The sequence below is a fragment of the Pholcus phalangioides genome, unplaced genomic scaffold (assembly GCF_987345545.1).
Source record: "Pholcus phalangioides strain wild (caught in Gottingen) unplaced genomic scaffold, Ppha-v1.0 ptg000015l_1, whole genome shotgun sequence".
In the NCBI taxonomy this organism is placed as follows: Eukaryota; Metazoa; Arthropoda; class Arachnida; order Araneae; family Pholcidae; genus Pholcus; species Pholcus phalangioides.
In genome coordinates, this window is record NW_028301608.1 from 29,836,739 (window position 1) to 29,856,397 (window position 19,659).

Genomic DNA, 19,659 nt, shown 5'->3' on the forward strand with positions numbered 1-19,659 from the left:
TCTTTCGAATTCCTAAAAAAAATTAACAACACCGAGAAATTTATCGGAAATAAATGCTCAATTATCTATAAATAATCGTGTTATGGGCCAAGAAATTAAAAAATTTATTTTTCTTTATGTATCATGTTACTCAGAAGTTTATCTGATTTCTCAATCCAGTGATCCGGAAATTAACAAAAAAATCGCGTTCAAAGTGTTCTAAATAATATCATTTTTATCTGGTCTTATCTCAGTAATGTAACTGTTTTTAACCCATTATTTACCATTGTCTCTTTTTTAGAACACTTGTTTTCATTTCTAATTAAACAGTAGAGTTTTTAGTTTTGATTGTTGTACTTGAATTTTGAACTGACTGCTATAAACGTCGCAAACTCATTAAAAATATCATTATTTTTTAAATAAATAATGAATGATTAATTAATAATTAATATTTTTAATACAACTTTTTTTCCCTTTGTTGTTGAAAAAGTTGAATAATAGAGTTTTGGCATATAATGGGTTAAGGTGGTCTCCTAACTTTTAACGTGTTCAAAAATTATGCTCTAGCTATCATTCAAAATATTATTTAACCATTTTATAAGTGGTACTTATACTTTTGATTTTATATGCTATCTTATGCTAATACACTGTTTAACATATCTCTAATATTTTGTTTTTGCAAATTTACAAAAAGTGTTTAATTAACTAACATCTTGCGTGCATGATAAAATAGCATGAGAGTATGACATCAATGTATTATAAGCTTATAACTCAATAAAAAAATTGTTTCAAAATAAATAAAACTTTTCAGTTCATGAAATGGCGAAAAAGATTCGAGAACTAGGGCAACTAAAAAATATATTTGATTTTTTTTCGAGGTCTAAAATTTGTAATTCAATTTGAAATAAGTTGAGTCAGTACGATATCTCTTCTTTTTATCATTTTATGATTTGAATAGTTTGCTTTATTTTAATTGTGTGAATCAATTTTTATTCAATTACATTAATGTCATGCTATTTTATCATGTGTGCAAGGTGTTAAAACTGTAATTTTTCGAAAATTTTGTGAAAAATTAAGCACAATTAGAGATATGTAACATTTTTACTTGCGTAGGATAGCATATGTAATCAAATATATGAGTACTTCATTTGAAATAAACCAATTATTAAATAATATTTTTAATGATATTTCTACTAGAAGCATAATAACAGCCGTGTTAAAGGTAGAAGACACCTCAAGGGGCCTCATACCTTTTAACATGGTGAAAAACTATGCTCTTGTAGAAATATTAAAAATACTACTTAACAATTGAGTCAATTCAATTTTTTACACATATTTTTGATTATATATGCTTGCTATCCTATGTCAGTATAAAGTTTTACATATATATCTGCATACCTCCGATGCTTAATTTTTTACAAATTTTTAAAATAATACGTTGAAAACAGCTTGCAGCTTGCACGCAAAATAAAATAGCATTACATCAATGGAATTGAATAAAAATATTTATTCAAAATATATATAAAGGAAACTACTCAGTTAATGAAATGAAGCAATAGATTGCATTGAGTCAATAAAATCTCAATCTTTTTCATGAACTGAAAAGTGGTCTTTATATGTTTTGAATCTTTTTTCTTTTCAATTACATTGATGCCACGCTATTTCATCATGCGTGCAAGCTGTTTTTCATACAGTTTTTTTCTTTTATTTGAAAATTTGCAAAAAATTAAGTATATATTGGACTCGTATAAAACTTTATACTGACATAATATAATAGTATATATGATCAGAAAATACGTGTAAAAAATTTGAAATAAATCCATGGTAAAGCAGTATTTTTAATGATATTTCTACTAGAGCATAGTTTTTCACTATGTTGAAAGTTCCATTTAAAAGGAACCAAATTTTTTAAAAACATCATTTTTTTTTTCATCACGTGAATAAATAATTCGAGTATATCTGACATTTCTTAAAGTGAAGAAAAAAACTTTTCGGGAAAAAATTTTTAATTGGCTTTAAAATGAAAATTAAAAGAAAAATTCAATTGAATTTCATCATACAATAAAAAAAAGATATTGGGAAGAAAAAGACACTGTATCAAATTTTTCAATACGATCTGGCTCTAATTAAAAGCACTTATTTTCGATGAACATAATCCTTCAAATAATTTCTTCACGTAATTTAATTATGTTGTCATTCGTTTAATTTTTTTTTAATCATCTTCATTAGACTCATTGATGAATTTATTGAATGCAATACGATCAAAAGTGTTTCAAAATATAACTTCCAAGTTATAATATATATATTCAAAGTGTGTCGCAAAAGAGCGTAAAACGTTTGAGATGATCGATTTACGCGATAAGTTAATTAATTATTTTACAATTTCCTTGAATGATCACCTTGAAAGTCTCTTTTAATCAATGACATTCTGAATTCCCATTGATTCCGAAATCTGACTTCATTTATTATATATTTTTTTTATTTTTGAAGAGTTATTTTTCTCGTTAAATAGAGATTTTTCATTCATTTGATCATACCTGTCGCACCACGGTCATTTTCTACACACGAGGGCTAATTAGACCGGGGCCGACAATTTATTGCTGATTCCGAACGACAGGCTTGTTTTTTATACTCATCGAGAGGTTGGTGCGCTAACCCCTCGATGGGGGACTCCCTGCGGTAGCAATTTTTTGCTGCGGTCAAGTCACCGTTTTTTGATGTACCCCTGTATCACAGGAAAGTTTTCTGACAAGGACGAACCGGGTATCGAACTCGCGACACCTCTAAACATCCTTTGGTACTTTAGGCGAGCGACCGTATCGTACGTATCGACCGGGCTACCCCGCGTCCCGTTGTTTTTTTGTTTTTTTTTTTATTCATTCTAAAATTTCTTCCATCGAATCTAAATTTTTATGAATTGGAAATTTTGGCTGGTTCTGAATTTCTTTTCCTCACCAAACATTAATTTTTATTGATACCGGAATTACTTCTTTCGTTAATTTCGAAATTTTTTTCTTTTTCAGTTTTGTAATCCTTTAACATTTTTAAAAATGAGAACTTACCACCCTAAAATTATATAAAATCGATTATCATGGATGGATTATAATTTTTGTACCCGCAAACTCATCGTGGCAACCGTGATCTAATCCATTCGTGGAGAGGCCTAAATATCTAAGATCCTCCTTTTCTTCTTAAGTAGGGTCCAAACCTGTTGCGCTAAGCGATTACAGGCAACGCAAAAACCGGTGTTGAGATGTTGCTACACGTAAAATCGACCATTGAAGTCACCCCCGCTGTGCTGGCCACAACTCAAAACTGATTTTTGCGCGACTTCGAGCGACTTAGCGCTGCGGATGTGGATCAGGCTTAAGACAGCCATGTATAAATCACATAATTCGGTGTTTCCCAAACTCACTTTTGTGAGACATTAGTCAATGAAATGTGAGAGGGGTCTTTAATTCCCCCCCCCCCCCATTTTCATTGACAAAACACTTAACACTCCATTCCTGAAAACCCACGAGGGACTTAAGAGTCATACACTGAGAATATGTTTGAATCTCTGACGATTATTCATAATTACATAGAAGACTTTCCAAAATCGAAATCCAAAACACGCCGGTAAAGCTTCGAATCAACTGCTATAATCGTCATCGTTGAGATTCATTACATAGAGTTAGCTAACACTTTGAATGTATCGCTGTGTGTATGTGTGTTAATGAAGAACAGGAAAGCATCGCAAAATCACGGCGATAAATCATTCGATGCTAATAGCACACGCGCACAGGACTGTAAATTTTGAGGAAGCAGCACCGAATGTAGTAGTTTGCGTCACTTGAAAGATCATTTGCATAAAGTTATTATCAGCACCCACCCGAATTCATTAGCCAGAGAGATAGAGATTGCCATTATACGCAAGGTATGAAATTGCCGCCGCTTGAACTAAATCACCGGGAAATTATTGATAATGCATGCATGCATGCATACGCAGTGCTCTGTCTATCTCCCCTAATTGCTTTGTATAAGTAATCTGACGAAACAATTATTATGATGAGATTCTTCGTAGAGTTTTAATGCGATGAATTTTTAAACGCTTTGCCGGAAAGAGCATTTTAATCGGATATTATTGATTGCAGTTTAAGTGGAATCTCTCGATAACGGAAACTGATACAGCGTTTCACAATTAACTACTCAATCGCTTTCCATGGATTTATTTTTGTTATTTTCCCTAGCTTGTCAAGAATTTCGTATGAGAATAAGTAAATGGTGTTCCTTATATTTACAGGATCTCTGAAACTTACGCAAGGAAAGGGGTCCACTGGGAGATTGTAACCCTCCCACCCACAATGATCAAAAATTAAAACACAAATTTGAATACTACGTTTTACTGTAAAAGAAATAAAATATCGGAAGAAAATACCTTTATCTGCTGTTTTAATCAATTTGTGTTAATTTGAATTCTTTTTGAAGATTGGCGACTCAAATTTCTTTGGAAGAAATTCTATTATGAAATTATTTATTTCAACGATTCTGAAATTATTTATTTCAATGATACTTAAATTGTTTTCTCTCATTGGTTATGTCAATTTTCTTTGACTCTCAAATTATTTTTCTCATCAAATATGAATTTTCTTTGATTCTCAAATTATTTTCTTCATTGATTTTTCCAATTTTGATTCCGTAATCGATTTTCGTCATTTTGATACTGACATTGATTTTTCCCATTTTGATTCCGTAATCGATTTTCGTCATTTTGATACTGACGTTGATTTTTGTCATTTTGATACTGACATTGATTTTTGTCATTTTGATACTGACATTGATTTTTGTCATTTTGATACTGACATTGATTTTTGTCATTTTGATACTGACATTGATTTTTCCCATTTTGATTCCGTAATCGATTTTTGTCATTTTGATACTGACATTGATTTTTCCCATTTTGATTCCGTAATCGATTTTTGTCATTTTGATACTGACATTGATTTTTCTGATCGATTCTGTCATTGGGGTAATAATCATATAATATTTTGGAGACCATACCTATAGAGGGACATAGACAGGCATGTCATTTTGGGGGGGGCCGGTCAGCGTTGCCCCCACCCCCAGCTTTTGCAAATACACTAAAAATGGTATATATATTGAGTACATGTTCTTTGCCCCCACTGGAAAAAGTTTAAATGACGGCCCTGGACATAGACTTCGTTGAAGAGGGTGCAGAGAAACGCTATTGATAGAATAACAGACCAACTTTCTTCAACGTTCTGGTTCTAGGCATTTTTTGGTGAAAACGCCGAAAAAACTGAAGCAGCCGCATCAGAAATTGTCGTCATATCCGAAGTCGTTGCATTTATCAACGTTGTAAGCAAGATTTATTAACATTATTTTCCGTGGAAGCGGTTCCCAAACTGGGGGTCGCGACCCTCTGGGGGAAATGCGGTGACTAAAACTAATAAATTAGAAACTACTAGGTTCCTGTAGAGAAGGTAATTCCGTCATAAAAACTGAAAATTTTAAAAACGGCAAATGAGAAAAAATTGTCATTCTTTTTTCATGGTTACAGGCGGCCCTGTAAAATTTGCATTATCAGATTTGACGAAATCATGCAGTTGAGGATTTCGAAGATAGGAAGACCTACAATCAGACCTCAATCAACTTTCATTGGTTTTCAGACAAAGGTTGATGTACTTGCTACATACACATACACGACCACCCGCGTCAAGGCTGCGCTTACCAAATGCGGGGCCCGGCGGAAAATAATAGCGGGGCCAGAGGCGTCTTATCAATTTATCTACTGTTTTGCTCAAATTATATGTATTTTGGGGAAAAGAAGGATCAAGCATCAGAAAATTCATACATTATTACTAAAGCCTGGATGTTGTTGCCATTGAAAAAGGACTAAAAAATTCCCTCAAAAAATTTAAAAAATGCCATCAAATAATAAAAAAAAAGTTATTAAAAAACTTACGTTCGAAAATCGAAACAGTTTTGATGGCATCAAAATCATGTAAATTTTTTCTCAACGTTTATATTTCAACAAAAATAATAATTTTTCTAATAACCAAGTCATGCATATAATCCATGCATGTGACTTGGTTAAGAACACACTGGCGTTATGCAACCCACAAGAGTAGGGCCGAGCATGTCAAGGCTCCAACCCTTGAGACAATTCTTATCATTTTTTGTTTCTTTTTCACAATATAAATTTACTATTGAGAGCTCCGTGAAAAATCTAACCGGATTCCTACCAAAAATCTCAGTCCGGGGGGGTCCTTTTGCTAGATGTGGGGGCCATGAAATACTACAAAATCGTACGTACACCTCGTCCATATTCCTCTGCGGAATATGTAACGAATTGGTACATGCTGGAATATGCGTGCACGCGTTGTGAACCTAACGTAAAGTGTGTTACTGTTTAATGCTTGGTATGTGTAGTGTGTGCTTCCATCTGTCATATTTTTTTCTCTCTATGAGTGAAGAGTAATGATTGAATAACTATCGTTGGAGGCCTGTTGCTCTCTGAGGCGAAACTTTTTAACGGGGAGAGCGGCTCTGGGGGGGGGGGGGGGCATGACTGGAGTACCAAGGCTGGGGGGATATGCAGTAAAAAACAAAAAATGGAACTCCCCCTGAGAAAATCCTTTGTATGCTTATGGTTAGGAAACCAAAAAGCATTTTTATTTTCCAAGAAATATTCAAGCATATTTTTTCATAAGCGCTCAATATATGCAGTCCATATCTATATAATTTCTTCAATCCTTTCCATTGTCAAAAAATTTGAAAAGTAAACAAATATCCTGAAAATGCCCCAAAACTAAAAAAAAGTGCCCTAAAAGTGAAAAAAAGATGCGAGAAAATGCAAATGTGTGATCAATAGAGCCCGGAAGTTTTCAGGCAAAACGCCATAAATGCCTTTTTTTTTTTGCCTTTTTGCAACTTTTTTGGTAAAAATGGCTTTTTTTATGTTTTCCTGGCCATAAACGGCTATTTTAATATGTTTATTAGTGAATTTCAGTGGCCATAATCTATACAACTTGAATAGTTTGAGCATTGAGAACAAAAGAATTGTTTTTAAAATTTCGCAACTCTCTCCGTACTAATTATCATCAGAAAGCCCTACCCCTTCCAGCCCATTCAAATACGAATAAGTGAGTTGGAAGATAGAGAAGTTGGTGTTGTGCCGTGCATTAACTTTGCTTTGACTGGATGGTGTAACACGTGAATGATTTTGTGATTTTGTTTCAGATAAACGCAGTCCATGTTAGACAAGCAGAGGAAAATTAGTAAATTTTGATTCTCCACATGCTTCTCATACATGTCTCGCTAAGATATTGGACTGCATTGTATATGTATAGTTGACCGATGACTGTCCCAAGAGGTCATCAATTGACGTCATGGTTCACACAAGGCGGAGTAGGAGCAGACAGGGCTGTCTGAGTCACATTATGTTCTGTTGATATTACCATTAATGCACTGCAAACAACCGAGGCTATTTATTTTCCATACATATTTAATGTATTCGATTAAATTTACCAGTCGCCCTCAGGGGTGTGCAAAGGGTACCAAAAATTGCCAGCGCTTGAAGGAGACCCGCATACGTGGTAATATAAAAGAAACTAATTTTTTACAACTTAGAACAATATAGTTATTTTTCAACCATAGAAATGATAATGATCATTCCAAATAATGCAACGAATAAACGAGAATTAATCGCAACTTGAAGAAGTCCCGCATATCAATTTCTCTACGGGCTCCGCGCCTGGTAATTGTGGTCTTGGAATTGACCTAATAATGAGGGTCTACTCATATTTTATTCTTGGCTTGAAATTAGTTTAATTTGCATTATAATGCAGTGATTATAAAGCATTATTAAAGCAGTAAAGGGGACTAAATGCAACCAATTTTTCAGCTAATTTTTAGACCCTTAATACCTTAGTTTTAGTTATTTTTTCTTTTTCCCATAAATTATAAATGCCTTTTTTTAGTGCCTATTTTAGACATTGCTAGTGCCTCTTTGCCTGCCTATTTTGACCATTTCTAATGCCTAAAATTCCGGGCTCTAGTGATCAATACCTGGACACTGATTATTACAAAGTATGCAGGAATCCTGAAAAATATCCACACAAAAGCATAAAAGACAATCAAATATTAATTAACAAAAAACAATGAAAATTTCGAAATGATAAAAATTTTAAATTAATGAAAGAAATAATTCCAAAAAAGTTAAAATTAGTAGCCTACCTGATGAAAGAAATTGTCTGAGAATTAATGAAAATTCAGAATCGATGAATTGGAAATAAGAAAAATAATTCACAAAGATAATATTAGCACCCATGAAGATTCAGAATAAATGAAAGAAATATTTTCTTTTTCAACAGAATTGATGAAGATTCAGAATTTCAAAACTCAGAATTGACCAGAATTCAGAATTTATGAAAGAAATAATTCAATAAACTTTCTAGAAAAAAATTAAAGGATTTTTGAAAAAGATAATTCTAGAACATTTTAGTTGAAAATGTGGAATCCCAGAATTACTTTTTTCTAGATGAAAATGCAGATTTTCAAAATTGATGAAATAAAAAATACCAGAATTTTGATGCAAATTCAGAATTTATGAAAGAAATTATCATTTCTGTGCAACCATACCTGTCGCACACTTCTAAGGGCGGCTCTGACTCACGTATCTCAATCAGAATGTCGGTTTTCCGAAAAATGCAGAGTTAATTATGTATATATTGATAGTACCTATGTAGAGCCATCTAGCGATTAAAGTTTTGAAATGGTTCAAGTTATAGAAATGGATGGTTGGGTGGTCGCAATAAAATTCCTGTCAATAGGGAGGGGGGGGGTAGTTATTTCAAAAAGTTTGGGAACCACTGCTCTATGGATGGGAATCAGCTGTGACCGACAATTATTGACGTTATTGCTGAGTTTGACGTGATTTTTTGCAATTTAAAAAACTCCTTTTTTGATTGGAAAAGTGCCTCCATTTATCAAGATTTCAGTGATGATTATAGGTTTTCAAAAATATTTCCTGTCAAATTGAAATGCTAAAAACACCCACACACACACAACCATTCGTATTTTGATAAAAGCCTTTTTTTAGTATGCCTAAAACGCCCTGTAAATAAGAAAATAACTAATTTTAGACTCATAACTTGAAATATAGCCAAGATTAGTTAGAAGTTGCGAGTAAGTACTGTATCATTTTATATAAAAACAAGAACCATAAATATTTTTTCAGATCCTAATCTGGAACTTGGAAAAAAAACTGTTATTTTATTTCAATTGATTCTTATTTGAAACAGTTGGATTTCGTTGAGTCAGTTCTTTTTTTTTATCCACAAACCATGTATTTTTTCTCAAATTCCCCAAGGGAGGAAAAGCTTTATTTTTTGGATTTGCAAGAAAAAAAAACGTTTTAATCCACATAAAAAAATTTCACAGTTCCCCCCCTCCCCCACCAAAGTCTATTTTACAAGATATTTTTTGTGATTTAAAATGTTCTTTTTTACAGTATTGTACAAAAAAAATTTGAAGATATACACGAAGTGCTGATTCTGAATAGAATAACCTTTTATCCTTAAGATAAAACTGAATTTTCTTCTGTATGTCTGTAATGTTCTGAGTGTATTTTTCGTAAGTTTTTGTGAAATGATAAAAAAAAAAGTTCAGAATTTCTATTCTCCAATATATTCATTTTTTTCCCTCACAACTTTAAGCTGTTTTTCGGATATTTTTTTTCGAAATTTCGTCCTTATAGTTGATGTTGAGTGGGAATAAAAAGTCATCTATTTGTCATCTGACAGCATTAAATCAGCGAATTATTTTCCGCAGAAGTTTTTGAAGGGGCCAAAATAAATGAAATGAAATTTTGGTATGTCTGGTCAGAGTATGGTGGATAGAAATAAAATAACACAGGAGATCTCGTGGAATTTTTTGTGTGTAGCCAAATAAAAAAAGTAACCTTGAAAAAGGGTTAAATTAAATTCTATGCAATGAATATTCATCCATAGCGTTGTTCTTTCGAGTAAATGTATCGACATTTGTAAGCTGTATTTTTAAATTTAGAATTTAAGCTACTTAATTACTACTTATTTTACTACGGCTTGAATGGACCGTTTTTGGTTTCCCTCAACTCTTTCAGTTCTGACGGTACTTCAAAGCAGTGTTTCTTATCCCTTTAAATCATATTTTTTTCCTCATGGCCCTTTTTTGACCATACATTTTTTCTTTCTTTTCCACGTGGCTCCCCTGTCTTATCCATGGTCCTCCTCTATAAAAGAGCGTGAGATCCTTCTTATTACTAAATTGATGTTTCTGAACAAATTGATATTGACAAAGAATTTCATGAGTATGGGCAACGCTTTGATTCGGTGAGGGTTTTCGAGGGAGGAGACGGTTCAATGCAGTGCAGTCTCACCTCCTTAGGCCCTCGGGCAAAAAGAGCAGCTAGAGTATTTACTCATTCTCGCAAATCATGGTACCAGAGCTCATCATGTAGGTCCTCCTACTGATATCAAGGCCATGCCTAGATTGGCCCATGTTTTAAAATAGCAGAGCCGTTTTAACAATATCAGTGGCCCTTTACTTTCTTGGGAATACTGGAGTACAAATTTACAAGTGATACTTATTCTAGAAAAAAAAATAGTATCAAACCCCATTATAGTGGGACTCCCCTACACACTCAAAGCTGGCGCATGTATTAGGATGGCCCTGGCGCTATTGGCTGTTCCGCTTCATTTGAAAGCAGTCAAGCTTTTACCCACCATACTGCACTTGGAGCTCTATTTTTTATATCTGAATTTTTTGTTTTCACAGTGCTTTGTGCCCCCCCCCCCCCAGCAGCTTGCCATGGCTCACTCCCCTTCAGCTTAATTTTCACCCGTGGCGTCCTTGGAGTATCTCAGAACCGCAAGGGGGCCATATGTCCACAGGTTGAGAGAAACACTGCTTTAAAGCATTACTAACTTTCAACCCCCGTAACACGCTTACGTTGTTGAGCGTTGGGATTTTATAAGTGTAAATGCTGTATAAGTACTTTACGATTACCAGATTGCAGCAAAAGTACGGAACAACTTTAACTAAGGAACTCAAATTTAATTTTAATTTTAATGTGTGGTTCTTTTATTTTTAAAATTAATAAGTGAAACCTCGTCATGAAGGGGATACTCTGTGAGCTAAAAGAAAATTCTAAAAAAAATAATAAAAGTAATAATAATAGGGATTATCGTTGTATCGGGAAGCAGACTAGGGCTTAGTAAGAACTAAAACAACCTACCAAAAAAATTTACATGATAGTTATTTCATTTTTTCATAATCTGGTACTGAAATGGTTGTTATCTGCTCTGAATCTATTAGTCTTCCTCTGTCATTGGTTAATTACTTAAACCCCGATTTCTAGATAAGAAATTATTTAATTTAAAAGGTCACGAATTTGTTGAATAGCTTCTTCAAGTAAAGAATCATCCCCAAAATATCATAAATATCCTTATAGAATTAACAATCCATGATTTCTCATTTTTGGAATACAATAATATAGTATCCACCGGTAATAAAATCAGCCGTTTTATGAAATGAAATCACAAAAACGAAATCAAAACAAATAACATCATAGTATTTCCGTATTATATCAACAATCCACTTTTAAAAATTAAAAACACTTTTAAAATGAATTTCACGTACTAAAGAAACTGTAAAACTCGGGAAAAAAAAACTTTTTTTTCATTTCTGTGAATACTTTGCTTCATTTTTGGCATGTGGTATTCGTTTGGAAATTTCTCCGAGTTTCAGAAAAAAATGGGAGAAGTGCCAAAGAAACTGTGGACTCAGAGACATGCACTTCTGAAGTGAAAACAACTTCTCTCTATTGCAATCATAGACAATTTACTACCATAGAAGGGGAGAGGGGTCGCAAATGTTAATTGAAATCACAAGTCATAACCGTCCACATTGATGGAGATCGAATAAAGACTGGATGATTGAACCTATGAATTCCTGAAAAGCTTTGCCGATTCTTCTACCAGTGTCGTCTTAACACATAGATCAATCCCGGCACTGCCCAGAGTCCTCAGGTGCACAGATGCACCTCGATCTGTAACTACGATTTTCGATTGACAATAAATAAACAGGCTGGTCCTGATGGGGGAGAGGGGAGTGAACATCACTTGCCCGGAAGCCCACAATGCTCTTGAGATGACTGTTTCTCTGTTTTAAACAAATTTTAGAGGAAAAAAGAGAGAATTTAATGACGTGCCCCCACAGTGGTGAGAGTGACAGGACTCCAGCTTAGGGTCCGGGCTGTCCGAGTGGTGCAGTGGTAGGATTCTCGTCTTGCACTATGAATGTTAGCGTTAAGGTCCACGGGTTCGTATCCGTACGAGAACACCTCGAACAAGTTTCTTACGGAAGCTGGGGCGACAACCGATATAGATAGCGTCTTCATTTCCCGCCCAACTCGACTGGTTGAAAATCACCGTATGACGATATATGACCGGAGTTGGTGTGCGGTAAAGTAGTAGCCCTGGGGTCCGGAACGATTTTCGTAATTCTTGGCAACATCATGAGCTGCTCCGTTATTTCATGCTATCCTTTCCCAATTTTTCTCCGATTTTTTAATTCGAATATCTACGCGAATATGGTACTTAGAAACTTGGAACATCTTTTTTGTAAGCCTCAGATAAGCCGGGGAACATCAAGTTAGCCCAAATAAAATGCTATTTTTTTATTTTAATAACTATACAACCCCTTTCAATATGAATGACGTATCTGAGGTTCACGCGTTATTTGGATAAATTTCCTAATTGCCTTGAGAAAAATATTAACGGACTCAGAAATAAACTTGATGGAAATGTATGTATGATTTCTCTCTAAGAACATTTGCGTAAGAACTGTTTATGCGCTGCAATTTGGGAAGATTTATGAACTATTCATGCGCACAGTAAACCAGTATAATTAGTTAATTAACTGCTAATTATTAAATTATAAAAGCGAGTGAAAATTCATCATATTCTTACTTCATAGAATGTTCCTTTGGAAATTTATTTTTAAAAAAATTATTTTTTGATTCGCCGGTTATAAAAATCAGCCGCCAATTAAAATCAAAATGACCCTAAAAATTCAACTTCTGATCATTAGCGCTTATTACCCCGCGAGAATATTCAAAATGCATCGAGACTAAAATAAAAACCATACTGGAACGTGATTGAACTTTCAACTCTCCCGTGTTTCCCTAAAATGCTTATATTAATATGATAAAAAAAAAAATGCGGCAGCGTTCGCAACATGCCGGTCAAAAGAAAGCTCAAAACTGAAAATACAACCAAAATTCATGTTGCAGGATTGAAATTCCTGTAAATAACTGTTCCTAAAAGATATTTCATTCAGCTCAAAAAAAAGCTACCAGTGAGATGACACTTTCAAAAATGATTGATTGCAAGTCTTTCTCATGAAATATTTATGAGAAACGAAAAAAAAAATGTGAATAGTCTTTCATAGTTAGGGACATGACCCGAGCAACAATTTTCCGCTCAACCCTGACAAAGGCATGGCTAAACGATTTTGTTTCAGGAAAACATTTAATGCCACGCGCATAACTCCCATGCCTATGAACTTACTCATCGTTAACCTAACACCAAAAGAAAAATTAGAAACAAAAAAAAAACGTGAAAAATTTTTTCCCAGGTTGTGTTGTTCTCCTATAAACTCGTTATTTTTTTTCGTTTTATAAGTCTAAGATATCAATCTTCGGTTTTAATCGCGTTATTTTTCCGGGACAAATTGCTTTTCTCTCCTAAAGATTAATTGATTGGTTTCTCAGAGATTGAAGGCAGAAAAAAAAAATATTTCTTAGAGATTTTGAGATTATATGTTCTTTTTTCCTCCTTGTTAATCAATGGAGTGAGGTTTAGGTATTGATTTTTCTCTCAAGATGTCGAGTTTCATGAATGTTTCAGTGTGCGTGTGTGTGTGTAGCCGAAGCACATACACCATATTTAATGCGAATCTTGGGATTTATCAAAGCAGTGACAGATGTTTAACAGCCTTATAAAAAGAAGAAAAAAAAATTACTTTTTATAAACAAGAAATTAATCGACAGCTCGAAAACATCGGATAATGCCTCAAAGTATAATAGAAAGGATCAACCTCTTGAATGTGGTACGGACCACTAAAGTTAAAGTAATCTAGTAATGTGCCGAGAGCCACAATGGAAAGAAATGACTTATAAATCCGATTTTTCTTTATCAGTTTTTAAGCATAATGAAGTTTTGTGAAATGCCAATAAAGAATATTATTTTCCAGTATGAAGAAAAAAAGCCCTGCGTAGGCTTTTGATGAGAGTCCCATCTTTTGAGGCTTTTGATGAGAGGCATTCCCTGTTCAACCATACACAACATGACTGACAACCTGCAGCCTACTGCCGAGAGAAATAGCTATTTTCAAGATGGTTTTATGGTATATGACTTTTCAGTAATTTGCATATAAGATGTGCTGGAATGATCTTTAATCACATTTTATGATAGAAAGTGTCTCAAAATGGTAAACACAATAATAATAAATTTTTAACCGTTCTGTCATTTTTTATGGAAAAGTACCAAAATATCAAATTTTGATAAAATTAATGTAGTATTCGAAACGTGATTACAAAGGATTCTGTGAATGAAATGTTTCATCCATGGTACATTTAGCTAGCGATGTTACAAACCAAAATTTAATGTTATCTGATTGTATGGTATGCTATGATATAGAGTATATATATCAAACTCAATTACAATGTCAAAAATAATATTCCTCAAATAACGCGTTTAAAGTTTCTATTCGCAGATTACTTGATGTAAAAACGCAACAGTGAAGTGAACGCAACTTCCGTTCCAAGTATCATATAAGCAAAACACGGCATGTATGTGGATCACAAGAAATTACGCTTTCATAAAAAATAAAAAATATTAATAATGATTAAATCGATATTCTCCTCGCAAATGACGTTTTGAACGTAGTCGGATACTTTCAGAAATTGATGAAACAGATAAGTTTGATACGCCCAATAAAAAAAAAGGTTTAAAAGCGAACTTCAAAACATCGATTTCAATGTTATACCAAAACAAAACTTAATCATTTTTATTAGTATTTCCTGAGCAAGATCTACATTTGCATCGCTCGTCTTTAAAGGGCAAGCATAATTATTTCAATACCTAAAAGCAATAACTAATTAATGCGGATACTACGCGAATTAATATAGTAGAGAAATAAGTAAGCAAGTTCAACTGCGCCAATTGCGGAACAAAAGTTTGGACATGATCATGACTAAGGATAAAAATATGGAATTATATCCATTCGATTCAGCACATCCGAAATAGTTAGTTTAAAACTCGTTAAAAACATAATTTATGAAATTTTATCAATAGCGTTGTGTAGAAACCACAAACAGTCCCATTATGTTGGAGTCTGCTGTGAGGTTGAGCTAAAAACTAAAAAAAGAAAATGATAAATTTTTGATTCGTCATTTTGAGGAGGATAAAGAACAAACTTAGTTCTTCGCCTTATTCATTCAGTAGAAGTATTATAGAATGTAGATATATTAGTAGTGTTTTCCAGCAGATATGTTTAGCCGTTCTCAAAGAACTGCATCTAAGAAAATCGTCAGCTGCAATTTCCGCACGATGATAGGCTTAACAGGTGACGTTAAATATAATACTTATAATGACGTTAAATATAATACTTATAATGACGTTAAGTATAATACTTATAATGACGGTAAATATAATACTTATAATGACGTTAAATATAATACTTATAAGGACGTTAAATATAATACTTATAAGGACGTTAAATATAATACTTATAATGACGTTAAATATAATACTTATAATGACGTTAAATATAATACTTATAATGACGTTAAATATAATACTTATAATGACGTTAAACATAATACTTAGAAAACTTATTTCTTGCAGATAATACCCAAAACTTATATAAGTCATTCTCATGAAATTTTGAGATAAACGAACAAAAAATTATCAAAAATATACATCAATCAAAAAACTCCAAAAAAATTATCTGGGAAATTTCTTTATCAGCTGAAGAACAATAATTAGCAGCGAAGTGTGTTCAAAATCCATTGTGAAAAAAATTCAAGTTTAAAGATAGGTAACTCCGACTGTGGTATTTTGCCAGTTTCAGCACTTAACTTAATATTTATGCTTGACACTCGTAACATGTACCATCAATTTTAATAACTCACTTTCAACTTGGACAAGCACAGATACTCTGAAAAAGAATTTTTTTTTTTTTTTGAGAGCTGCATTTTTATTTGTTCTCGCTTTTTTTTTTTTTGTCAATTACATGTTGACAACGGATTTTTAATTTGTTCTTGTTTTTCTTGAGCACGAGAGGCACTCTCAAAACAAGGTCTTCACATGAGACATTAATGCATCTTGATGCTACAGGCGAGAAAAATCTAGATATTTTTAATTTTTTTCTCTCCTAACTTATGACCAAAATTTCCTTCTGGTTATCAAATACAAATACAAATACAAATACAACGCCACAACAGGCAAAATGCCCAACGAGGTGGCTGATAAAAAGATGCCCACAAAAATATGGATGTCATATGTTTCAAAAATACAGCAACCCTATCAAAAATGCAATTAACACAAATTATAAACAATATATACACATGATAAAATATTATACAATGCCCATAAAGAATACTTATGGTTGTCTTATTCTAAGAATGGATAGCTTCTCGATTTACCCCAACATGTTTATCGTATTTCTTTTTAAACGTGTCAATTGTGTTACAATTTACTACCTCCGGGGGAAAGCTATTCCATTTATTAACAACCCTATTAGAGAAAAATTCCCTGCGACACCATAACCTTGCATTGTCCCTCACCAATCGATACTGGTGTCCCCTTGTAAAAGCAGTTGATTGGCGGTGTACTAAAAGTTCATGGTCCATCCTATCCATCCCATTGAAAATTTTGAACACTTCGATCATATCTCCTCGACACCTGCGTTCATCCAATGTAAACATATTCAAAAAATGAAGTCTCTCTTCATAACTCAAGCCCTGTGTGCCAATAAGGACACGCGTAGCTCTTCTCTGCACCCCTTCAATCAAGTCTATGTCCCTCTGTAGGTATGGTCTCCAAAACCTTACCGCATACTCCAGTCCAGGACGAACTAAGCCTCGAAAAAGCGGAAGGAAAACCCGGAAAAAGAAAAAGACATTTTTATATGCTTTGCAACGCTGATAAAAAAGTAAGCTTGTTGAAAACATTGTTTTTCACAAATAACAGAATCTCTGAAGCATGTGGTAAAGTAAAAATAAATTTCAGATGCACATTTCTCAGAAAAAAGTAGCCAAGAGAAAGACATTTCAAAATATCTCTTTTTTCTCTAATTTGTGAACAAATTTTTAGTTATAATTGATTGGAAAAAAATTCAAACGATGGTTGCATTCTTCTTAATCTTTTCAAAACAAAGTTTAATTGGCTCAAGTCCTACAAAGCCAATTGCGATCTATGTTTTTCAAATGTCGAAAATAAAAAAAAAACTGGGAAAATTTTTACTTGGCAATAAAATATTGATAAACAATATTTAAAATTAAAAAAAAGATTGAGTATGAAAGTATACTGGTCCTAACACTATTGAACACTGGTCATAACACTATTGGTCCTATGCATTATTGAAAATTATCATATATCTTAATTTTAAGATAGAAAGTATTTTTGAAATTTTGCCAGGAGAAGGACATTTGGACATTTTCTTAAGAAATGAAAATTTGTTCGAGCGAATTCAAAAACCTATTTATGAAAAAATTGCGAACCCTTTGATGAGTCAGAGACAGAAATATAAATAGAAAAGGACGGGAAAAAAAATTCTGAGCTAAATAATATTTAACGTAGATTGCTGGGGACACAATTCAGGCCAATTTTGTGAAAATGAACCATATACCAATACGCATAACAATTTCCTCTTACACTTTATTCAGAAATTAAGGAATACGATATCTTCATAACTATCAAAGCAAGCGCGAATTTCACACCAATTCTAGAATATCGTGGAGAACTATATTAACGTTCCTCACTATTAAGATTAACTGTCATTCGATATCGAAGTTGAAATAATAATTTTCCCATCAAAGAGAGAGGGTTTCTTTAGTGAAACTAAATTATTTTTTAATCAAATAATATCCTTCCCGTGCCATATTTCACTCTCTATTCCGTTAATTAACAAAATTATTTCTATTAGCTATTACAGAGCGCTCGCAACTGCAGAAATAGCATTAGCATCAAAACGCCTAGCTGAGTTAATCGGATTAAACCATACTCTGGTATAATGTGGACAAAATTGGCTGGTACATTTTACAGGAACTCCTATTTCTCACGTCTTGAGTAGAAAGGACAAAGAGCGAGTATGCAAGACATTAGCCCACACACAGAGACGAGCAGCATCATCATCAACCCAAGGAAGTGTTGCTATGGCTTATACGAAGAAAGCGTGAATAAATTGCAGGTCATTCTTTTGTAATACGATTTCCCGTTTCAAATATAATTGCATAAAATAGGCGGTAATTTGCTTGTTCTCTCCACGAAGATCATAAAATTAAAAATAGAGACATCAAACGTTGAAATGTGTAGAAATATATACCGGGGAAAGAAGAAGTTCATGAATCGCATCAACCAGTGGCGTAGTCAGACTAATGACATATTCCTTTGTAGCTTTGGAGACACCGTCGGTGTTTTTCTCGTTCAGGAAAAGAACAATTAGTTTTGAATTCTACTGAATGAGAGAAAATTCTCAATGTAATGCTAACTTTCTAATGCATTGTTTCTCTAGTTTTTTTTTCGGAAGAAAAAGAAATATAGTAGTTATTTAGTGTGAAATTGCACTCTAATAATGTTCAAGTAGGTGGATCAAATTTAAACCGGAATTTCACTCCGGAAATTTAGGGTTTTGGTTTTTGGCCTTCTAGTGGTTACTGGCAAGATGTTTCGGTTATTTTCAGTGTGTTTAATCTTGTTTTCGTCTGCAGCGCACTATTATAAAATTTACAGCTAAAGAATGCGAAAAACGTGTCGAAAATATCTGAAACATCTACCAAAACTAAAGAGTATGATATACATAAAATTTTTAGCAGGACTTGATGCAGTCGAAAATGAGCCCCGCCGCTGCCGAAAATCGCTGCAATGAACATCAGCACTCTTCACGAAACTTAAATTAGATGCCCACATAAAGCTATCAGAAATAGCATCAACAATACGTACAGTATTAGCTATGGGAGAGTTCAGTCCATCATTGAGGATAGGATGCCAGCAGGACCCCGAAGCACCGAAAAGTGTTCGGCTTGGTGAGTTGCTCATGCCATTCTTCTACATGACGACACAAAGCACCATACTGCTACTATTAACAACTGAAATGCTGGAGGTAGTTCACCGGTCAGCTCTGGAATACCCTCACTGCAGTCTGAATTCATCCCCCCCCCCCCGCTACTATGATTTGATGGGATCTCCTAAAGAGACATTAATGGGACAAACTGGCCGCACACACAGTCCTCTTCTTTCTTCGGGAAAGGGAGATAAAAATACATATGTTAATTTGTCCATTAAAATGTACTTCGAAATCTGGAGATCACGTAGAAAAGTAACGTGTCAAAATTTTTTGTATGCATTCATT

At 33.6% G+C, this 19,659-nt stretch overlaps 1 protein-coding gene across 2 annotated transcripts in view; it reads right to left on the bottom strand.

The window, feature by feature from the left end:
- The window catches only part of LOC149075782 (N-acetylneuraminate lyase-like), a 69,516-nt gene that overhangs the window by 36,087 nt on the left and 13,770 nt on the right, over positions 1–19,659 (bottom strand). The window lies entirely within an intron of this gene.